This window comes from Dendrobates tinctorius, unplaced genomic scaffold, assembly GCF_039654945.1.
Source record: "Dendrobates tinctorius isolate UK_male_01 unplaced genomic scaffold, ASM3965494v1 ptg000092l, whole genome shotgun sequence".
Lineage (NCBI taxonomy): Eukaryota > Metazoa > Chordata > Amphibia > Anura > Dendrobatidae > Dendrobates > Dendrobates tinctorius.
In genome coordinates this window covers 7,394,770-7,419,927 of record NW_027361760.1, presented here as the reverse complement: position 1 = coordinate 7,419,927, position 25,158 = coordinate 7,394,770, and the positions used below count along the sequence as shown (strand labels likewise).

Below are 25,158 nucleotides of genomic sequence, written 5' to 3'. Positions count from 1 at the left end.
TAATCACCTGAGTCAACAAGGGGACCAAAGCGTCTTTAAAGGCATTGTAAAACTCGGATGTTAAGCCGAAGCCCATCAATCGCCAGTCCCACTTCCTCTTCTTTGATTAATTCTGTCAAAACACGAAGCAAGGGGTCTACCCCTGACTCAGGGACAGCGTCAGCCAGGAAAGTCGACATTCCATCTCGATCTAGATCCTTCCTTCCCAGAAGATACGAGTAGTAAGATCTGATGACCTCCAGGATCCATGATCTGTACTTTACCAGGGTCCTGTACTGTCTTTCAGACCCACCATGACCTTACTATTCATTGACATCTTACAGTTCCTGTAGGGGTCAGGCCAGCGGTACTTCCCGAAATTCCTCTCAAAAACTAAGGATGTGTGTCTATCATACTGGCATCTTTTTAGCAAGGCTTTCACTATGGACATGTCCTCTCGACCACCTCCAGCCGAGACAAGTTGCTCGAGTTTCCTCCTCAGGCTCTGATACAGGTGTGCCCTGTTTAGGATTCTGAGGTTAGAGAGCTGGCAGAAGAATTTTGCCACCAGATGTTTAAACATCTCCCACCACTCTGACTTAGAGTTACTAAGGCCCAGCAGCGGTACCTGGCTTTGAAAGAAATCCTCAAAAGACCGTCTCACAGTAATTCCTCATGGAGTGACGAATTAAGCTACCACAATCTTCTTCCCATCCGAGGGGTTTCTGTGACATTCAAAGAAAACATAATTAGTCAGTGATCGGAGAACTCCACTTCCACCACAGACATAGGTGAAGAGATGGCTTCCTTCTTCAAATAAAACCTGTCTATTCTAGACCTGCACTGACTACCTCTGAAGTAAGTGAACCCCACATGGCCTGTGGTGTTCCGAATGTGGACATTCACCAGGTGAGCCTCACTGTCTATACTATTCAAAGTGACGCTATTGTAAGCCAACCGGTCTCTGGAACTTCCTCTGTCCTGGAGCCTCAAGACGTTATTGAAGTCCCCTCCAAAGACCACCTGTCGACTACAAAACAGAAAGGGTTTAATACTCATAAAAAGACTTTTACGATCCCACTTAGACTGGGGACCATAGATGTTTATGAGCCAAAGCTCCTGTCCCTTCATGAATACATCCTGGATCAAACACCTACCCATTTCCTACTCAATAACTTACCGGCATACTACATCTGCGGTTTTAAAAAGAACCGCCACTCCACTATACGGCTCAGCCGCAAGACACCAGTAGGAAGGTCCATGCGCCCTCCTTGCTTTGTGCAAGGACATGAGATCTGTCAACCTGGTCTCCTGCAAAAATAAAATGTCGGTATCAAGGCGACTGAGAAAATCAAATTCCGTGTACTTAGCCGCATCAAACTTTATGTTGGCGACATTAATGGTCGCCAGCGTCAACGGAGTGAGTGCTGCCATCATGGGTGATCAGGTTGGACAGCAAACTTTTTCCCACTCCCCTGTGCTATGTGTTCACTCTCCTCAGAAGAAGACATCCCACGCTTCAAAGTCACAGACATATCCATCCCATCCTTTTCCTCAGGCTCACTCACAGACACATTCTTGCCCTTGTTGGGTGGCCCCGGAGTGACCCCCCTCACTGAGGATGCTTCCGCTGCCCCCAGAGAATGAGGCCCAGCAACCTCCAGAGCCTCGATGTCCTTGTCCGCTGCACCCGGCACCACACTCTCCGCCTCCTCCTCCCCCTCTGAAGAAAGGGGAGGACTACCCAGAGCTTGGTACCGGTTGGTGAGGCCCATCAGAGGCAGGGTGTTCGACCTGTCCTTAACCATCTGGCCCAGGATAGGCTCCTCTAAGGGATCCCACTCTAGGGACTGGCCCTGGGGCACCCTTACTTTATGCTTGTTCTCTCTTATTTCTCTTTTTTTCCTTTTTGCTTTTGCCATTTCACCTCCTCCTCTTCCAGACTCTCACCGGATGAGGACATGGAAGCCATGGCATCCTCTCTTTGCAACTTCCTGACCTCTTTGTTCAGTTTGCCCTCCAGGACCTCCGCTGCAAGCTCACCAGGGCTAGGATCTGGGGCCAAGGAAATGACTCCCTGCTCCTTTCCCCTGTCCCTGTGGTGTTTTTCCTGCTGTCTTGCTCTGGAAGGTGGTACCCTGCTTCTCACTGGTCCTTTGCTATATCCGCCTCTGCTGGTCCCTTCACCGGCTGAATTGGCCTCCTCCTGCCCCAAACCACCCGGATTCAGGCCCACATTAGCGTAGGAGCGTGGACAGCAACTGAAGGGGTGATGTAGGTCCCCACACAGGTTACACCGAATATTGCCACAATATGTGGCAAGGTGACCCAGACCCCCACACATGACGCACTTTACCACCTTACACCCCGTGCTGAAGTGTGAGGGACTGCCGCACTTGTGGCAAAGCTTCAGCTGCCCTTGGTAAAAGATCAGGATTCGGTCCCTCCCGAGAAATGTTGAAGTCAGGATGTAAGTAACTGTTTCCGGATACCTTTAACTTTACCATAAAGGTCCAGGCTCCTGACCAGATGTCATATTTATCCAAGTTCTTTTTTGAGACCTGGACCATCTACCCAAAGCAGCTGATCCAGGTCATAATGTCCATACTAGAAAGTGGCTTGTTACTTGTTAAAACGGTCACTTTCTTTACGGCATTCTGGAGGAGATTGCTTCAACAACAAAATCCCACCATATGGGGTGACTCCTTGCCAGCTCATAGTGAGACCAAAAGAGTTCCAAACCTTCCGGTCTCAAGAAGATGATGTCAAAATAGGAGGTACCATAGGAATGGATCAAGGTATAAATGTCATGCACCTTGAAGCCCCCCTTCAGAAGGAGCTCAACTACCTTCTCTCTAGAAGGACACGCCTCTTCGCCTACCCACCGAAGGTGGGCCACATTCCAACGAGTACCCCCCTGCCCCACTGTTGGCAGACACGAAGCAGTCTCAGCCCCATTCTTTCGGAAGGCTGATAGACCATGTCTCTCTATCCAGAAAGATGTGTCAACCACCCTATCCCCCACAGTGATGGATTCTTCACCTCTCCTCAGGGCCTCCAGAAGGCACCATTGCAAGTCACCCTCTCCAAGGCCATCCGACAAGGAAACACTACTACTCCCAGTGACTACAGTACCAGCATAGCTCCTTTTACCTTGAGCACTGGAACCCACCGCCACCAGGGAGGGAGTGGAACCAGCACTCCATTCACCATTCACACCCACATGACCTGCTCCCACACTACCACCTGCCCCCTGTTCTCTAGCACTGGCAACCTCACTCGTACTGGCATTGGCGCCTTCCACCACCCCTATGCACCCCTTACTCACACACCCCACATCCACACTCCCGCCTCCCCACATCCATGCTTGCTGGATCAGGCTGGGCAGCCACACATTCCATCTCAACTAGTGATGAGCGAATGTGCTCGCCACTACTTGATAGTCACCCAAGTATCACTGTACTCGGTGTACTTGGCGAGCACCGAGCATTTCCAGGGTTACTTGGCGTAAACTCGGGTCTCCACCCAGCATTTTTGGCGGACTTTAGAGACCCAATCACGCTGTAGGGATTTTATGCCAGGCTATGAAACACCGCAGCCATCTTAGTTGTGGTCGTGCAGTGATTGGATGGCCACAAAGCATCATCAGGAATATAAGAGACCGGACGCTTCCTTGCTTGGCGCATTCAGCTCCGGATTGATAGAGTGTAGGGAGAACGGCTGCCTTGATAGGGTCAGAATTGGAGATTTATTAGTCAGTGTGGGGTCTACCATCGTAAAAGCTCACATCCAGCTAAACCAGCAGTCCTTCTAAGGACTAATTCCGGAGTATATACAGTTGTGGCCAAAAGTATTGACACCCCTGCAATTTTGTCAGATAATACTCAGTTTCTTCCTGAAAATGATTGCAAACACAAATTCTTTGGTATTATTATCTTCATTTAATTTGTCTTAAATGAAGAAACACAAAAGAGAATGACGCAAAAAGCAAAACATTGATCATTTCACACAAAACTCCAAAAATGGGCCAGACAAAAGTATTGGCACCCTCAGCCTAATACTTGGTTGCACAAACATTTAGCCAAAATAACTGCGACCAACCGCATCCGGTAACCATCAATGAGTTTCTTACAATGCTCTGCTGGAATTTTAGACCATTCTTCTTTGGCAAACTGCTCCAGGTCCCTGATATTAGAAGGGTGCCTTCTCCAAACTGCCATTTTCAGATCTCTCCACAGGTGTTCTATGGGATTCTGGTCTGGACTCATTGCTGGCCACCTTAGAAGTCTCCAGTGCTTTCTCTCAAACCATTTTCTAGTGCTTTTTGAAGTGTGTTTTGGGTCATTGTACTGCTGGAAGACCCATGACCTCTGAGAGAGACCCAGCTTTCTCACACTGGGCCCTACATTATGCTGCAAAATTTGTTGGCAGTCTTCAGACTTCATAATGCCATGCACACGGTCAAGCAGTACAGTGCCAGAGGCAGCAAAGCAACCCCAAAACATCAGGGAACCTCCGCCATGTTTGACTGTAGGGACCGTGTTTTTTCTTTGAATGCCTCTTTTCTTCTCCTGTAAACTCTATGTTGATGCCTTTGCCCAAAAAGCTCTACTTTTGTCTCATCTGACCAGAGAACATTCTTCCAAAACATTTTAGGCTTTTTCAGGTAAGTTTGGGCAAACTCCAGCCTGGCTTTTTTATGTCTCGGGGTAAGAAGTGGGGTCTCCTACCATACAGTCCCTTTTCATTCAGATGCCGATGGATAGTATGGGTTGATACTGTTGTATCCTCGGACTGCAGGGCAGCTTGAACTTGTTTGGATGTTAGTCGAGGTTCTTTATCCAACATCCCCACAATCTTGCGTTGAAATCTCTTGTCAATTTTTCTTTTCTGTCCACATCTAGGGAGGTTAGCCACAGTGCCATGGGCTTTAAACTTCTTGATGACACTGCGCACGGTAGACACAGGAACATTCAGGTCTTTGGAGATGGACTTGTAGCCTTGAGATTGCTCATGCTTCCTCACAATTTGGTTTCTCAAGTCCTCAGACAGTTCTTTGGTCTTCTTTCTTTTCTCCATGCTCAATGTGGCACACACAAGGACACAGGACAGAGGTTGAGTCAACTTCAATCCATGTCAACTGGCTGCAAGTGTGATTTAATTATTGCCAACACCTGTTAGGTGCCACAGGTAAGTTACAGGTGCTGTTAATTACACAAATTAGAGAAGCATCACATGATTTTTTGAACAGTGCCAATACTTTTGTCCACCCTCTTTTTTATGTTTGGTGTGGAATTATATCCAATTTGGCTTTAGGACAATTCTTTTTGTGTTTTTTCATTTAAGACAAATTAAATGAAGATAATAATACCAAAGAATTTATGTTTGCAATCATTTTCAGGAAGAAACTGAGTATTATCTGACAAAATTGCAGGGGTGTCAATACTTTTGGCCACAACTGTAGGTTCCAGTGTTAGGCAGGCAGGGTAGTGTATGTCGCTGTATACACATCAGTACAAGGTCTGCAGGCACTGTATATGTGTATATAGAGCATTGCATACATCAAGAGGGTCCATTGCCTTCCTGTGTTCTTGTGCTGCTGCTACCTGTGGGATATATTAGCCGTATATAGCTAGCCCCAGTTGTAATTGGAATACAGGCCACACATTTTTTTGTGTGGTATCTCCGTGGCAGCTCATATCTGTGCGTGCTGAAAGTTTGGCCAGTTTACGGCTTTTTTCTCTTTTATGCCTGGCTGTCAGTTCTGTTTAAATACAGCACTAGTTAGACCACCCAAAAAAAAACAGGTCACATTTTACAGTGAGGTCTATCTCTGACATGCCTCATACATTCGTGTGCCAAAAATTGAGGCATTTAGGCCCAAATTCCCTTTTTGGGGCAGTCTGTCACTCTCGTTATATACACGCAGTGCCTTGGCTGACAAACATTTCCCCATTGAGGGGTAAATTTTTAAAATATATACTATGGGCATCATAGACACCCTTACCAAAAATTGAGTGACTTTTGCATCACGGAATACGTTCACCCTGGTGTTGTAATGGTTGTGGATGATGAGGATGAGAATAAGGAGGAGGATAACACCAAACAGACCAAATCAGGAAGCGGATACCCATTTGTGGTTGTGAAGAGGTGCATGAGAATACACCTCCACAAAAAATACAATGTATTTGAGGTTATGTTTCGCTGTTTTCATTTGGTGGTATACATAAGTCTTGCCCAATCCAGCCCTTGTTCATTTTTATAAGAGTCAGCCTGTCAGCATTGTCAGTTGACAGGCGGATGTGCTTATCTGTTATAATTCCACCAGTGGCATTAAAACCCGCTCTGACAGAACACTAGCAGCAAGGCAAGCCAAGACCTCCAAGGCGTAGAGAGCCAGTTCATGCCATGTGTCCAGCTTGGATACCCAATAATTAAAAGGCACAGAGGAGTCCCGGCGAACGTTTGTACGATCTGCAAGGTACTCCCTCAGCATCTTACAAAACATTGCACTTCTTGTGCCAGCACCCCTTGCCTCTGTGCTGACACGATGGGAGGCTCTGAGAAATCTGTCCCAGAACTTTGTCATTGTTCCCCTGCCTGAGCTGGATTGTACTTCTGTCTCTCTCACTTTGACTCCTTGGTTGTAAAACAAACTCAGATGTTTCTGCCTCTGGAAGAAGAGATTGAAAGTTCTCCTTGTAGCGTGGGTCTAGAAGTGTCACCGAAAATGAGTGTCACCGAAAATTTTGATAATGCGATGGTCACGGGAAACGCAGCGCAACATAGTCAGCCCAATGCATCCCAGACTGCTAACAGGCAACACTTCCGTGTTGTCACCAAGGGGATGACTGACCATGCTGTCCTCCCCTCCTTGTCCTTAAGCCTACAACACTTACAATGAACCTCAGTAAGATCATAGTAAAAACATCATTGTAAATAACTTCTTGTAAATACACCCCTGTAATTTTAAGCTCCCCCACCTCATTTTAGATTGTAAGTTGTCGCGAGCAGGATTGTTTTGTTTGGGATAAATTTTTGTTATCATTGTTACTTAGTGTAGATTGTTAGCAGTCACGAGCAGGGTAGTTTTATTTGGGTAAAATTATTGGATTATTGTTATCGTTGTTATTTATGACTGTTGTGTTTGAAACTGTTAAACTGTAAATATGTTTTCGCTCTATAATAACTTTCAATATTCAAATTAGAACATAGATATGCAGGATGGAGACATTAATTATGGTATCATTGACGCTCACCCTCTTGGTGGAGTCCTCAAAGTTTTGGAGTATGGTACACATGTCAGACACCCATGTCCACACCTCAGATGTTATGTGTGAAGACAGAACTGAATACGGACAACCTTGTTGATACTGGTAGATTAGTCACCAACTGCCCTCTTCTGTTCAGAAATCCTTTCCTACTTCTGCAGTGTAGAGTTCCAAGGTCTGGGGGCATCACACACCAGTCGGTGAGCCAGAAGCAGCAAGCGCTGCTGAATTACGGCAAAGGCGCATGAAGCTGTAGCTGACTTTCTAAAGTGGAAATTTAGAGCATTGGATTTTTACCAGATCTACCAGCTCCGTGTTGCTTTTCAAAAAACATTGACCAATTTGGTTAAGCGCATGAGCCAGGCATGGCACGTGTGTGAGCTCGCCTTGCCAAAGAGCTGCCACCAGGTTCCACCCATTGTCACACACAAACATGCCTGGGTTCAGCGGTCTCATCCACTGATACACCTGCTGTTTCATAGCTGTCCACAACTCTTCAGCATTGTGGAGTTTTCAACAGAAGCATATTAGCTTCCGCACTGCCTGTTCCCGCTTTGACTAGGCAGTGCTGCAGTGCTTCCAGGTTGTGACTGATGTGCTACCTTTTTGAGCTGGAGGATGAAGAGGCTCAGCAGAGGTAATAGAGAAAGCCTTGTTCAAAAGAATCAATGACTTTCCTAAAATATCTAAACAAAGGTCTCCAGAAACTTAGAGAACAAAGTGACCTGCTAAAGGAAGTCCAAGTTGTGAATTGTGCAGATGATCTACAAGGACTTGCATTCCTTGACACAGCCAGAAGTGTTAACCCTATAGTCCAAAAGTTGCCCTACAATCTACAGGAGAGGTGGCTCATACATGGTTCCACGTACAAATACAAACACAGCATTCCATTCCCTCCCTTCTCCGTCCGTTTTTGTAGACTTTGTACACCAACAAGTGAGAATTAGAAACGATCCCAGCTTTGACTTTGCAATGTCATATGCCACACCATCACCAGCTGCAAATCCATGCAGAACATCCGTGGCAGTGAACAAGACTTGTGTTTCTTCTCCAGGTTCCAATTACAGTTCTGCTGGCTGCTCCCAATCAGAGACAAAGGTGCAGGACTCTGACAAGCAGTGCCCGCTCCATCAGAAGCCTCATCCTCTCCTGAAATGCAGAGCCTTCAAAGGAAAATCTATGCCAGATTGCATAAGCTTCCAGAAAGAGAACGGTATCTGCTACAAGTGCTGCTCATAGAATCATAGAATCGTAGAGTTGGAAGGGACCTCCTGGGCCATCTGGTCCAACCCCCTGCTCAAAGACTTCTATTGAAGGAGGACTCACCACCTCCCATGGCAGCCTGTTCCACTCATTGATCACTCTAACAGTCAAAAAATTTTTTCTTATATCTAATCTGTGTCTCCTCCCCTTCAGTTTCATCCCATTGCTTCTAGTCTTTCCTTGTGCAGAAGAGAATAAAGATGATCCTTCTACAATGTGACAGCCCTTCAGATATTTGTAGACAGCTATTAAGTCTCCTCTCAGTCTTCTTTTCTGCAAGCTAAACATTCCCAAATCCTGCAACCTTTCCTCATAAGACATGGTTTGCAGACCGGTCACCATTCTGGTCGCTCTTTTCTGAACTTGCTCCAGTTTGTTGATGTCTTTTTTTAAAATGTGGCGCCCAAAACTGGACACAATATTCCAGATGAGGTCTGACCAAAGAGGAATAGATGGCAATAATGACTTCACATGATCTAGACTGTATGCTTCTGTTAATACATCCTAGAATTGCATTTACCTTTTTTGCTGCTGCATCACACTGTTGACTCATATTCAGTCTGTGATCTATTAGTATACCCAAGTCTTTTTCACATCTACATCTACATCTACAACTCATCTCGCCAAGGATTGCAAGGTCAGTGTAAAGTGCACACAATGTGGCACCACAGATCATAACACTGCTCTGCACCCTGGCCCAGCTCCATGGAGTACACAAAACACTCCAGCTGACAGTGAACATGGTGGGGAGGAAAGGAACACTGATGCAGCTATGCCAGCGATCACTTCACGATGTACTGAAGTCTGTAAAGGGACAATAGACAGTAGGTCCTGTTCTAAAATATGCCTCATCAGAGTGTACCCAAAGGACCATAGAGGCAAAGCTGTAAGACTGTATGCTATCTTGGATGATCAAAGTAAATGGATCCTTGGCTAGATCAACATTCTTTGACCTATTCAACATCAAAGGGCTAAGCACCCCCTACTCAATAAAAACGTGTGCAGGTACTGTAACAACAGCAGGCAGGAAAGCTACTGACTACCAAATCGAGTCCTTAGATGAACAATTCTGCCTACCACTACCTACAATCATCGAGTGTAACCAGATCCCTGACAACAGATCTGAAATACCTATGCCAGATGTGGCAATCCATCACGCTCACTTGAAACGCATAGCACACCTTATACCGGAACTCGACCATCAGGCCCAGATGATACTGCTGTTGAGAAGAGATATCCTACAGGTTCATAAAGTGAGATGCCATATCAATGGACTCTCACAGGTTCGACAAATTTTCAAGTTGGAAGTCACTTATTCGAGCCATTACCTGCCTGACTTATATAGCTCGCTCATTCAGGACCACTAGAGCTTGTGACACAGAAAAATATAAGGGTTGGCATCGTTGTAAAAATACCTATGTTACCTCGGACTAAGAATTCTCCAGAAACCACATCATCTTCACTGTTCAAAGAGAAACCTACTTTGCGGAAATCCAATGTCTTATTAACAATGCTCCAATACCAGCGAGCAGCGTACTGAGAAAACTCGACCCATTCATCAACAACTACGGTCTGATGAGAGTAGGAGGCTAAAATGGTGTTTGAGGAGAAATTCCTTCTTATCCTTCCTGGAAAATGTCATGTTGCCTACTTAATCGTACAACACTATCACAATCTGGTCAAGCACCAAGGAAGATTATTTACAGAAGGAGCTATCAGCACTGCTGGCCTGTGGATTGTCGATGCAAAGAAACTCGTCAGTAGTGTCATCTACAAATGCATTACCTGCCGTAAGCTTCGTGGTTCGACTCAAACCCAAAAGATGGCTGAACTACTAGCAGATAGACTCAGCCCCAGCCGAGACCCTCCTTTTACCAGCGTTGGTCTCGATGTGTTTGGGCCATGGTCAGTTGTTACACATCATACAAAGGGCGGACAAGCCAATAGTAAATGTTGGGCTGTCATGTTTACCTGTATGTCAATCAGAGCCATCCACATAGAGCTCATTGAGTCCCTTGACATTTCAAGCTACATCAATGCTTTAATTGCCATCCGTGGTCCTATCAGGCATGTACGTTCAGACAAAGGTATTAACTGCATTAGTGCAGCAAAAGAATTAGGAATGCCTTCAAATCTAGACTATAAGAGTCTCTAGTTGACATGGTCACTCAACCCGCCTCACTCTTCACACATGGGTGGATCTTGGGAACGAATGATTGGTCTAGTACAGAGAATTCTTGACTACACTATTCTTCAAGAAGGAGCAGCGAGGCTTACCCACGAAATCCTAATCACCATGGCAGAAGCAGCAGCTATAATCAACGCAAGACCCTTGGTTCCAGTCCCTAATGACCCGAGGAACCCTTGTTATTGACTCCAGCTACTCTCCTTACCTAGAAAACAGGATTGGTCAGTGCCCCTCCATGAGGATTCGACGCTAAGGACCTCTACAAGTGCCAATAGAGACAGGTACAAAGTCTTGCAAACACATTCTCGGACAGGTGGCACAAACAGTATTTGTCTACCTTGCAGCCATGCACGAAGTGGCAATCTACTAGGCCTAATCTTAGCATAGGTGACTTCGTCCTTGTGAAAGACTGCCAAGTTCACAGGAACCAGTGGCCACTTGGTCTAGTTACTGCAACATTCCCAAGCAAGAATGGTAACATCGGCAAAGTTGAACTAAGGATGACCAGAGGGAATGAACCTAAGCCATTTTTCCGACCGGTAACTGAACTGGTCCTATTGTTGCCTTCAGAAAAAAGGGATAAAGACATCCATTGATGCCAGACGTGGAGTGTTCTGTCTCTGACTAATTGTTATCTGATTGTTTGTTTGCATAATTTTGTAGTTTCATATCAATCTTTAATCGTCTGCGGTGTTTTGGCCAGAGTCATGTTCATGTCAGATTCTGTTTTTCCTATGTCTGAATCTCCTCCCTTCTTTTGCAATGCATTGTGGTAATAATAATAAATAATAATCTTAATTTTTGTATAGCGCTCACATATTTTGCAGCGCTTTACAGTTTGCACACATTATCATCACGGTCCCCGATGGGGCTCACAATCTAAATTCCCTAACTTTGGAATGTGGGAGGAAACCGGAGTACCCGGAAGAAACCCACGCAAACACGGGGAGAACATACAAACTCCTTGCAGATGTTGTCCTTGGTGGGATGTGCTATCCACTGAACCACCTAGCTCAGCCTCCATCTCCCTCCACTCTCCTCCATTTTTCCTTCAGCCTGTATCTGAGAAGGAGCTCCCATTGCTGTCCCCTTGCGATTGCATTGCCGGTATGTGTTTATGCCCTTTATCATTAATTCCTGTAGCCTGGCTTTTAGTCAGTCCTGCTCCCTGGTCAGTTCTAGTTTGTAACCTTCATGCACATGTATAATATGTATTTCTACTGTACCCTGTACTGATTATGTATAGTATGATTGTTTACAGTTTCACCGCATCAATATACCATCATGTTCAATAAAAGCACAGACTCAACCACAGTCTTATTGGACCCCGGTATAGCAGTTTAGCTGTCTGTATAGCTGCAAAAAGTCTGCTGTCTTGTACCCAGACGTGCTTCCCAGCATGCACTCTGCTGTCTTGTACCCTTGCGTGCTTCCCAGTACACGTCCTGCACCATCCTGTATCCTGCGTGCCCCTGTGTACATGCTGTATGCTCTTCCGTTCCCAGCGTGCCCCAAATACACGCTTTACATATTCCTGTACCCTACGTGCCCCTGTCTTCACCCTGCTAAACAGTTTCTCATGCCTCCTTCAAGCCGGCCACCTGGTTCCAGCAGTCGTGGTACTTTATTCCACTGGGCCTGCCCCTGACACACCCTGTATAGGGGTGGTCCTCACTAGGTCAGTTCGCTCGGGTTGGGTTGGCATCTCGGCCCAGAGGGTCCACTCCAGGACTTGTCACATAAACAAGGGTGGGTGGTTTTGCTGGGAGTAAAATACTTGTTATGGAAAAGGTTGATGTGTACCACACAGGGGAACATGTTTGCCAGCCAACACACTTAGCGTATGGGCATTACAAGTCTAGGAGACACGCTCCTTTTTAATGGGACATTTTTTGTTAAGAGGCCCTCCTCCATGTTTCTTCCAAGGGGGGATTGGGGTTATTGGGGTGCATATGACTTGATAGCAGGGCAGGCCTTGCAAACAATGCAACATTTTTTATGGAAGCCATCCTGGACATCTCGTGAAAGGGTTATTGGGGTGAGTCGTAATTCTTGCTGCTCATCCACTCACTGTATAGGCTATAACAGTTTATGAGACCCACTGTTTAATAATGGCTCTTTAACCCCTTTGCCCCCAAGGGTGGTTTGCACGTTCATGACCGGGCTAATTTTTACAATTCTGACCACTGTCCCTTCATGAGGTAATAACTCTGAAACGCTTCCAATGATCCCTCTGATTCTGACAAAGTTTTCTCGTGACATATAGTACTTCATGGTAGTGGTAAAATTTCATTCAAATAACTTGCGTTTATTTGTGAAAAAAATGGATATTTGGCGAAAATTTTAAAAATTTCGCAATTTTCCAACTTTGAATTTTTATGCCCTTAAATCACAGAGATATGGCACACAAAAAACATAATTAGTAACATTTAACATATGTTTACTTTACATCAGCACAATTTTGGAACAAAAATTTTTTTTGTTAGGAAGTTATAAGGCTTAAAAGTTGACCAGCCATTTCACATTTTTACACCATTTTATTTTTCCGGACCACATCACATTTGAAGTCACTTTGAGGTGTCTATATGATAGAAAATACCAAAAGTGACACACCATTCTAAAAACTGCACCCCTCAAGGTGCTCAAAACCACATTCAAGAAGTTTATTAACCCTTTAGGTGCTTCACAGGAATTTTTTGAATGTTTAAAAAAATGAACATTTAACTTTTTTTCACAAAAAAATTACTTCAGGTCCAATTTTTTTTATTTTACCAAGGGTAACAGGAGAAACTGACTGCAAATGTTATTGTGCAATTTCTCCTGAGTACGCCGATACCTGATATGTGGGGGGAACTACTGTTTCGGTGCATGGCAGAGCTCAGAAGGGAAGGAGCGCTGTTTGACTTTTTCAATGCAAAATTGGCTGGAATTCAGACCGGACGCCATGTCACATTTGGAGAGCCCCTGATGTGCCTAAACAGTGGAAACCCCCCAATTCTAACTCCAACCCTAACCCCAACACACCGCTAACCCTAGCCCTAACCCTAACGGGAAAATGGAAATAAATACTTTTTTTATTTTATTATTTTTCCCTAACTAAGGGGGTGATAAAGGGGGGTTTGATTTACTATATATGGCAGGTTTTTATGTTTGGCAGCTGTCATACGCTAAAAGACGCTTTTTAGTGTAAAAATAGTTTGTGCATCACCACATTTTGAGAGCTTTAATTTTTCCATATTTTGACCCACCGAGTCATGTGAGGTCTTATTTTTTGTGGGATGAGTTGACGTTTTTATTGGTACCATTTTCAGGCACGTGACATTTTCTAATCGCTTTTTTTTTATTTTTGGGACGCAGAATGAACAAAAACCAGCATTTCAAGAATTTCTTTTGGGGGGTGCGTTTACACCGTTCCCCGTGCGGTAAAATTGATAAGGCAGTTTTATTCTTCGGGTCAGTACGATTACAGCGATACCTCATTATGTCTTTTATATGTTTTGGCGCTTTTATGAAATGAAAACAATTTTATATACAAAATAATTATTTTTGCATCGCTTTATTCTGCGAGCTATAACTTTTTTATTTTTTCAGTGATGATGGTGTGTGGCGGATCTTTTTTTGCAGGACAAGATGTTTTCAGCGGTACTATGGTTATTTATATCCGTGTTTTTGATAGCGCGTTATTGCTCATTTTGTTCGGCGGTATGATAATATATGATAATAAAGCAGTATTTTTTGCTTTGTTTTCTATTTTTTAAGGGGTTCGCTAAAGGGGTTAACTAATGGGACAGTTTTATAGGGTGGGTCGTTACGGACGCGGCAATACTAAATATGTGTACTTTTATTGTTTTGTTTTATTTCCAAAAAATGAATTTATTAGGGAATATTTTTTTTTTTATAAATTATTTTTACACTTTTTTTTAAACTTTATTATACTGTCCCAGGGGGGACCTAACTGTCATGTGACAGATCGCTGATCTGACACATCACAGATCGCTGTGACAGATCAGCGATCTGTCACAGGCAGTGCTGGAGGCTTCCTCATGCCGGCGCTTTGCAGGCATGAGGAAGCCGGCACCCTGCAGGCCCCCCAAAGGTCCCCGCCGCCATTTTGGATCCGGGGACCTGCAGGGAAGGAGGCCCCCAGAGCAGTGCAGCACATTGCGCTGCTCCGGGGGGCTCAGAGAAGCACGGAGGGAGCCCCTTCCCTGCCGATGCTTCCCTAAACCCCTGGTACACTGCGATTGTGTTTGATCGCAGTGTGCCAGGGGTTAACGTGTCAGGGACGGTCCGTGACTGCCCCTGAAACATAGTGCCGGGTGTCAGCTGTGGTAATCAGCTGACACCCGGCCACGATCAGCGGCGCTTCCCCCTGAGCGCCGCTGATCGCTATGACGTACTATCCTGTCCATGGGCATAGGGGCCCGGGTCCCATGGATGGGATAGTGCGTCAGATGGCAGAAAGGGGTTAAGCAGATTAATGCTGCCTGATGCCCTTGTAAAAATAGGCTCTGTGACTTTTAAGGGGGTTTTACACTAAGCGATATCGCTAGCAATATCGCTAAAACGTCACTGGTTTTGTGACGTTATAGCGATATTGCTAGCGATATCGCTATGTGTGATACTTACCTCTGACCGGCTCCCCTGCTGTCCATCGCTGATCGCGCGAGAATGTCCGGCTCCATTTCTCGTCGGGCGCTTCCTGCTGGGGCTTCCTGCTGTGACGACAAGCGACGCGTGGACGCGGGCGGGAGGACGCCAGGATCGCTGTGTCTGAAAGGTGAGTATCGTGCGCTGCGTCGCTGCTGCATCGCTGTGAGATCTTTCTGTATGAAAGCTCATTAGCGATCATTTAGCGATGCACCAGCGATCCTGACCGGGTGGGATCGCTGGTCGGATCGCTGGTGCATCGCTAAATGTAAAAGGGCCTTAAGAGTCCCTCCTTCATAAATGAAACAAGATGTGTCTGGTTATGTGTCACACACCACATGGTGCGTCTGACTGCCCGGCCTCCTACCCATTCCTTTCTGCAGGTAATTTTTCTGCTTTGGCGCCGTCCACCGATGTGTGGGTGGGCGGATCATGTGCCAGACTTATGGTGGATATCAGACCTTGTGCACATGGTTGCTGCAAATTTTTGAGTAATCATTTCCAACTTGGCACTTGTAGTTTGGGCCTGCTATAGGGGTGGAGATTATGCCCTGAATACTCGTGACTGCCCATAAATACATTGAAATGATAGGAGGATATATTCCTTCAAATTCTTATTTGATATAGGGCTTGCCAGCTTATTTAGGCTACTGGAATGATGTTAGCAAACCTTTTTGCAGACTCTGATATATGTAGTTTAGGCCAAGGGTTGGTCACGTGTCTTTTTGCACTGTAGGACTTTGCCTCTTTTGTATATGTTCCCCCATTTTTTCCGTCCTGTGTGATTTCTTTAATAAAGCATTTTTGATTCTAATGGATCTTTTGGTCGTAATCTGTGGTCTCCACACCCCCCATGCTATGCATTTAAACGACTGATCCCTTGTTTATCCAGTACTATCGGCATCCTACTGTATATAATTATAGTATACATGATGCTGTTATTTACCTTTGCTTGTTTGTTATATTAGCCGGCTTGGTGGTGCGAACAGGCTGCGGCCTTCTCCATTGATAGTTGGCCAATTGTGCAATTGACTGGAAGACAGAGGGCAGCAGAGAGCCGTTCGCTCCAAAGATCACAGCAGATGATACTCATGACCTTCCATGCCTGTGATATCAGGGATTTGTGGGATTAAGAAAGTCCTGACAAATAGCGGATCCCCGACATGGGTCTTTTGTGAAACCCAACATTTGGCACAGCAAAGGGCAACAGACATAGCAGATGGGAGAACATTTTTGGATTACTATGGCTTTCATCCACCCACTGTGTATGCTCATTTTCTCTCTCCTTCAACATTTCCCATAGTTATTCCAAATTCAGTTCAAGTCTAACCTCTGTAGCTTCTTTAAAAGGGAATCTGTCATCTAATTTGTGCTGAACACGGTTCGGGCAGCATGAATCAGATGGCATCTTGCCTTTAAGTAGAAGCAGGCCAGCTAAGCAAGCCAAGTCTTTTAGCACCCTCTATGCTGGTATAGAATTGCATTTATTGGGATGTCATCACTGACAGGAGACAGATCAAGAGTTAACAAATTTATTAACAGGGTTAAACTCCACGCAGGGAGAGAGGGAGTATGGGGCGTAAAGTATAGAGCAATGTGGGAACAGAAGGGATATATAGGGAGAACAAGGATAAGGTGAATGTTCAAAAGAGAGTAAACTTATCAGTCTGTCGGTTTCATGATTGCAGCGTCTCAGTCTCCAATGGTCGCGACCGACACCAGGAGCACGTGACATCCTGGAGTTGTCCTGAGTAGATGGAGGTTCGGGTTATCGATGCAAGCGGGGGTCTTTGTTGTCCTAGGTGGGCTCCTGTTCCCATGATTTCCTTGTACAAGGCTCAGTTCAATGGGTGATGGGTGATACCGCCGGAGCGTGGCTCTGCTCCACGGTGTATGCGTGTGAGGAGTCAGGCAGTTCTGGCCTAATCACCTCTTCCTGGCAGGACCGCTCTCACGCAGCAGTCACTGTTCTCGAGTGTGAATCATCTCCATGAACGGGGGACAACAGAGGCTGTTAAGTCTGTAGTACGCGAAAAGTGGACACGGTCACAGGGGATATGCAAGGTGGACCTGCCATCATGCGATGCTCCGCTGATAAGGCCTGTGTCACGGTCACGTGTGTATGGACTGTGATAAAACACTCCGGGATCGCCTTTGCTGGGGTCAAAGGTCACGTGCGTTCAGCATAAAACTCAGGCGCAGAGCTGGGATTCGGGTGAAACGGACCCTGGGTCAGGTTTATTAACAGTGAAAGCAATGCAAAAAAGGAAATAAAACATAAAACAACTCCTTGCCTGTCCGGCACTAACTAAACAATGGTCAACCTAACTACCAACTGGCGGGCTTCTCCCGTCCAGCCAAACCACAGTTGCAGTGGGCACTGCTTCCACTCACGTGGGTCTCTCACACAGACAAGCTCTCTGTGTTCCCAGGCTGAGACACTCACACAACCACCTTGCATCCTTTTATATCCGCCTCCCATTATCCATTAGTAAGCAGGTGCGATACTGACCAGACTAGGCCACATAGGAAAGGAATCTGGGCGAGATATACCTGCCCTCATCCACTATTCCCACATGATTCTCACATATCCCCCCCTTCTGCTCAGACCACTCCAGTCGAGCAATGACACCCGCCAAACAGTGCACTCGGGACAGGGCATCTGCATTTCCCATCTGTACCCCTGGGGGGTGCTCCACCGTAAAAGTGTAGGCCTGCAGGGCAAGGAACCACCGGGTCACCCGGCTATTCCGTTCCTTGTTCAAGTGCATCCACTTGAGAGGGGCATGGTCAGTGATCAGCCTGAACTTTCGGCCCACCAGGTAATATTTGAGGGCCTCTAGAGCCCACTTAATGGTGAGGCACTCTTTTTCTACGACTGCATACCTTTGCTCGTGTTTATTCAGCTTCCTGCTGAGATAGAGGACTGGGTGTTCCACTTCGTCCCTCACTTGTGAGAGTACAGCCCCGATACCGGTATCAGAGGCATCCGTTTGTACCACAAACTCACTGCGGAAGTCCGGAGTCACCAGTACGGGCTGAGAGCAAAGTGCCCGTTTTAGGCTATGGAAGGCTTCTTCAGCCGCTAAACTCCATTTAATCATGACGGAGTCTTTCCCTTTTGTAAGATCCGTCAAGGGGGTAGCGATGGCTGCAAAATTGGGTATGAACCGGCGATAATAACCGGCGATCCCCAGGAAGGCTTGCACCTGCTTCTTGTTGACAGGTTGTGGCCAGTCCTGAACCGCCTGAATCTTATCAACCTGGGGTTTAACAACACCCCTCCCAATTACATACCCCAAATACCGGGCTTCTTCTAGCTCGATGTGACATTTCTTGGGGTTCGCGGTTAGACCTGCCTCCCATAGGTCGTCAATCACAGCTTGTACTTTCTGGAGATGAGTCTCCCAGTCCAAGCTGCAAATGACAATGTCATCCAAATAGGCCGAAGCGTACTGCCTATGTGGCCTCAGGACTCGATCCATCAGTCTCTGGAAGGTCGCCGGTGCCCCGTGCAGTCCAAATGGCATATACACATACTGAAATAAACCTTCCGGCGTAGCAAATGCTGTCTTTTCTCTGGCAGCCTCCACCAGAGGGATCTGCCAATACCCCTTTGTTAGGTCTAGGGTCGTAATATACCGGGCTTTTCCTAACCGATCTATTAACTCGTCGACCCGGGGCATGGGGTAGGCATCAAATTTTGAGACCGCATTCAGTTTCCTGAAGTCATTGCAGAACCGGATGGTGCCGTCCGGTTTAGGAATTAGCACAATCGGGCTGGACCACGCACTGTGCGATTCCTCAATGACTCCTAACTCTAACATTGCCTTCACTTCTCGGGAAACGGCTTCACGGCGCGCTTCCAGGATTCGGTAGGGCTTTACGTGAACTGTGACACCAGGTTCCGTTACGATGTCATGCTTCATTAGCATAGTCTGCCCGGGTTTTTCTGAGAAAAACTTCTGGTTGTGAAGTAGAAACTGCCTGACTTCCGTCTTTTGCCGCTCCGAGAGAGTCTCTGCAACCCGTACCTCCGGTACGGTATGCGAGCAGACAGGACGGGCCAGCTCCGCTGACAAGGCAGACCGATCCTTCCAGGGCTTTATCAGATTTACATGATAAATCTGTTCAGGTTTCCGTTTACCTGCCTGGTATACTTTGTAGTTTACTTCACCAACTCTTTCCTTGATCTCAAAGGGGCCCTGCCACTTTGCCAGGAACTTACTGTCCACCGTGGGGACCAGGATCAACACCCTATCTCCGGGTGCAAACGTACGGATCTTGGCGCCCCTATCATAGATTCTTTTTTGGGCTCCTTGAGCCTGTATCATGTGTCCTTTGACGATAGGCATAACAGCTGCAATACGGTCCTGCATTTGTGTGACGTGATCTATCACTGTCTTAAACGGAGTGACCTGACCCTCCCAGGTTTCTTTTGCAACGTCTAACAGTCCGCAAGGACGTCGGGCGTACAATAACTCGAAAGGCGAGAATCCCGTGGAAGACTGGGGTACTTCCCTGATGGCAAAAAGCAAATACGGAAGTAAATAGTCCCAGTTCTTCCCATCCTTGTCTATCACCTTTCTCAGCATCTGCTTCAGAGTTTTATTGAACCGTTCGACCAACCCGTCTGTTTGAGGGTGATACACGGATGTGCGTAACGGTTCAATTTGTAACAATCGGCAGAGCTCCTTCATTACCCTGGACATAAAGGGGGTCCCCTGGTCGGTGAGTATCTGTTTTGGTATACCGACCCGACTAAACACATGCACCAGTTCCTTGGCAATCGTCTTGGTGGCCGTGTTACGCAAAGGGATGGCCTCCGGGTAACGAGTGGCATAATCCAAGATGACCAGGATATGTTGGTGTCCACGTGCAGACCGTGGAAGGGGCCCAACTAAATCCATCCCAATCCTCTCAAACGGGACTTCAATAATAGGTAGGGGTACCAAAGGACTACAGAACCGGGGCTTAGGTGCAGAGGTTTGGCAGTCAGGACAAGACTCACAATATACTCAAATATCGTGATGCATGCCTGGCCAAACAAAACAGTGTAATATCCTTTCGGTGGTTTTCTGGACTCCCAGGTGACCTCCCATCACATGTAGGTGGGCCAGGTCCAGCACCTGCAGCCGGTAGGGTTTTGGCACGACTAATAGTTGTATCGTATCTTCCCCCTTTTTCTCTATCTGATAGAGTAAATCATTCTCCAGAACCATGTAAGGATATGCCAGCCTAGAGCCAGGTTCAACGGGTCCCCCATTTATCACTTTTACATTTGTCCTAGCCTGAGAAAGGGTAGGATCCTTTATTTGCTCGCTTTGGAAGTCATCTTTCTGAACTTCCAAATCCGGCAAACGGGGAGGTGGACGGCTGTCGGCCTCCTCCTCTTCCCCGGTCTCCTCCGTATCACCCGCCATGACTGAAAACGGGAACTGTAGGTCATTTCCAGCAGACTCTTCCCCCGAGTCTTCCGGGGAGACCTCTTCCAGGGGTTCGGGACCCACACGCGCCCTGGGAGAAGAATCATGTCCACTATTACCCGAGGGCATCAACTGATTCTCCCACAATTGCCAGAAGTGGGGAAAATCCCGGCCCAGGATAACATCATGCAATAACGCCGGGACGAGTCCCACTTTATGTTGCACAGACCCATAGGAAGTAGTAATGCATATGGCCGTGGTGAGGTACGAACAGGTGTCTCCATGCACACACGTTACAGAAAATTTGTCTGCTGGTCCAGTCGGGGCTGACACCAGACTGGCCTTCACCAGAGTCACCACACTTCCCGAGTCTAACAATGCCACCACATTTTTGCCATCAACAGTTAAATCACACAGGTTTTTTCCACATCCTTTTGACCGGCATTCACACTCACTACCCGTGCAACCATAGACATGCGGTTTTTAGAGTCTGTGACGTCGCACTGCATGGGTTCAGTAGTGACCGGACAGTTCGCAGCAATATGTCCCATCTCTTGGCAGCGGAAACACCTAACGGGCCCCTTGCTTAGACCATAGTTCGTTACTCTCGGCCTCGCGGTGCGGGCAGTCCCGTTTTCCTCCCCCACTGTCTTAGGGATCTTTCCATCTCCCCTACTCCCTGGAACAGTCTTACCGGTTCCCTGTGGAGATGATGAAGAACGAGGTGGGGTAGCGTCGTCTCGGAGTCCTTCCGCCACGGAGTAACGTTCAACCAGATCCACCAGTTGATCTGCCGTCGTAGGATTTCCATGGCTTACCCACTTCCTCAGGGCTGGCGGTAGAGCTCTCAGGTACTTGTCCATGACGACTCTCTGAATTATCTCTGGTGCTGTCAACACCTCGGGTTGTAGCCACTTCTTCGTCACGTGGATCAGGTCGAACATCTGTGACCGCGGTGGTTTATCCGGCTGATAAGTCCATTGATGCACTCTCTGTGCACGGACAGCGGTCGTCACTCCCAGCCGGGCCAAGATCTCGGCTTTCAGTTTGTCAAAGTCCTGCGCGGCTTCAGGCTCTAAGTCATAATAAGCCTTTTGGGCCTCACCGGAAAGAAACGGGGCAATCAGGCCGGCCCATCGTGCCTTCGGCCATTTTTCTCGCACCGCCGTGCGTTCAAACGTGGTCAGGTATGCCTCGACGTCATCTTCGGTCGTCATCTTCTGCCAGTACCGACTCACGTGAATCACTCTCGACTCGGCTTCCAGGTTAACCTCCTGTAGGCTTGCCAGGCGCTGCGTCACCTGCTGGAGAAGCGAACGATCGGTAGCTGTCATGTCCACCAACTCCTTCAGCTGGGCCATCATCACCCGATCAGCTTCTTGCTGGACGGCGGTGGACTGTACCAGCGCTTTCACCACGTCCTCCATGCTCATGCTTGCAACGTGATGCCCGCGTTCTCCACCACAATGTGATAAAACACTCCAGGATCGCCTTTGCTGGGGTCAAAGGTCACGTGCGTTCAGCATAAAACTCAGGCGCAGAGCTGGGATTCGGGTGAAACTGACCCTGGGTCAGGTTTATTAACGGTGAAAGCAATGCAAAAAAGGAAATAAAACATAAAACAACTCCTTGCCTGTCCGGCACTAACTAAACAATGGTCAACCTAACTACCAACTGGCGGGCTTCTCCCGTCCAGCCAAACCACAGTTGCAGTGGGCACTGCTTCCACTCACGTGGGTCTCTCACACAGACAAGCTCTCTGTGTTCCCAGGCTGAGACACTCACACAACCACCTTGCATCCTTTTATATCCACCTCCCATTAGTAAGCAGGTACAATACTGACCAGACTAGGCCACATAGGAAAGGAATCTGGGCGAGATATACCTGCCCTCATCCACTATTCCCACATGATTCTCACAGGACGCAGCGAGTACCGCAAGGAGAACCCATATGACACACGTGACCCTGGATACACCGCCTCCAATTGGGTGAATTTAAATAATAAGATGTGCAGCTGGATACACTGCCTCCAACTGGCGAATTTAGGTATTACAAGTATTTATACAATAGTCTGGAAACCCCGCCTCCAGTAAGGCGAATTTAAATAATAAAGGGGAACCTGGGCAACATTAACAATGGTGGGCCCTGCAATAGGGAGTAGGGACGTGGAGACCTCCTGCACTCCCCTGAGCCAGAGTCCCTGCACTCCTAACGTTCCCTATGCCGGTTCCGCACCGGGCGACGCACAGGAACCTTAAAACCCTGACTCGCCCTGACCCTAAACCCTCACAAGGGAATTGGTCGGTGCGGAAACTAATCCCACCACTGCACTAAACACACACAAGGGAAAAATGACAATACAGGGGGAACACCACTTAGCTTTGCTCTGTTGCGTACGCTCCTAGCAACAGAGCCCACCACCTGCGTGCATCTTCTCCTGCACCCGGATCCATCACCATAACCGGATCCATCACCATAGTGCAGCCTTGGAGCAGAGTCCACCACCAGTTGCAGCTGCCCAGTAAACAGAGTCCCAAAGATGAGTCCAGCTTCTGCCAAAAAGTCCAGCATGCTTGAGTCCAGTTTTCAGCAACCAAGTCCAGCATGCTGAGTGCAACTCTCACCATCGTCGCCACTCCACCAAGCCATGCAAGCACCTCCTGCTGACACCATAAACTGTGACTCCACCATGCCATGCCAGCCCTCCATGCAGACTCCATAGCTGACTCAACCCCTCTGGCTGGGCTGCCCAGGACTCTCATTCAGCTCCTTTCTCCCAGGCTTCCTTGAGAATGACTAACTCACAATATCACCAACAGTGACCAAACACACCTGACACTCTTTTATAGAGCATCACACCTGTTTTATAATTATATGCACATTAAACCAAAGAAACTAAAGTGCACTACCGCTCACCACCACCGGGGCAACTTAGAATGAACGACACCATGTGTAATAATTCTAATTGCCACCGGGGCAATCACGGCACTTTGGCACCCAGCCAAAGGAAAAAAGTTCAATTTGTCCATTTACTTGTCAGATCCACCTTGGATCATGACAGCCTGCACCTCAACCTGCTGTGCGCTCAGTCTTCTAGATGTGCCTATTCTGGGTTGGCTGGGGGCAGATTTTTTTAGCCAGGGGGGTGGCAATAACCATGGTCCCTTCCTAGGCTATTAATATTTGCCCTCACTCACTGGTTTTCCCTCTCTTGCAGACAAAAATTGCGTGGGACCTACAGCTCTAAAATTTTAAACACATACACTACTAACATTTTTAGTCAGGGACACATAAAAAAATTATGGATATGCAATGGTTCACTGTATGTCAACCATGTCTCATATCCTGTCAGTTTCTGTAATGACTTTACAAAAGCCGACAAAAGAATTAACGGCTTTTCTTCAATCATACTGTGCAATATATATATATATATGTTATACATACATATCATATACACTCACTGGCCACTTTATTAGGTACACCATGCTAGTAACGGGTTGGACCCCCTTTTGCCTTCAGAACTGCCTCAATTCTTCGTGGCAGAGATTCAACAAGGTGCTGGAAGCATTCCTCAGAGATTTTGGACCATATTGACATGATGGCATCACACAGTTGGCGCAGATTTGTCGGCTGCACATCCCTGATGCGAATCTCCCGTTCCACCACATCCCAAAGATGCTCTATTGGATTGAGATCTGGTGACTGAGGAGGCCATTTGAGTACAGTGAACTCATTGTCATGTTCAAGAAACCAATCTGAGATGATTCGAGCTTTATGACATGGCGCATTATCCTGCTGAAAGTAGCCATCAGATGTTGGGTACATTGTGGTCATAAAGGGATGGACATGGTCAGCAACAATACTCAGGTAGGCTGTGGCGTTGCAACGATGCTCAATTGGTACCAAGGGGCCCAAAGAGTGCCAAGAAAAAATTCCCCACACCATGACACCACCACCACCAGCCTGAACCGTTGATACAAGGCAGGATGGATCCATGCTTTCATGTTGTTTATGCCAAATTCTGACCCTACCATCCGAATGTCGCAGCAGAAATCGAGACTCATCAGACCAGGCAACGTTTTTCCAATCTTCTACTGTCCAATTTCGATGAGCTTGTGCAAATTGTAGCCTCAGTTTCCTGTTCTTAGCTGAGAGGAGTGGTACCCGGTGTGGTCTTCTGCTGCTGTAGCCCATCTGCCTCAAAGTTCGACGCACTGTGCGTTCAGAGATGCTCTTCTGCCTACCTTGGTTGTAACGGGTGGCAATTTGAGTCACTGTTGCCTTTCTATCAGCTCGAACCAGTCTGCCCATTCTCCTCTGACCTCTGGCATCAACAAGGCATTTCCGGCCACAGAACTGCCGCTCACTGGATTTTTTTTC

General features: G+C 47.0%; 1 protein-coding gene across 2 annotated transcripts in view; it reads right to left on the bottom strand.

Annotated features, from left to right (window-relative positions):
* C2CD4C (C2 calcium dependent domain containing 4C) overlaps positions 1–25,158 on the bottom strand; it is a 302,746-nt gene that overhangs the window by 36,771 nt on the left and 240,817 nt on the right. The window contains exon 1 of one of the 2 annotated variants that reach the window (XM_073586303.1): positions 608–3,854. The exons of the other annotated variant lie outside the window; for it this stretch is intronic. The gene's annotated coding sequence lies outside the window, so the exon portion shown is untranslated. Of the gene's footprint in view, positions 1–607; positions 3,855–25,158 lie in introns of those variants that run through there. 2 annotated transcript variants of the gene reach the window in all.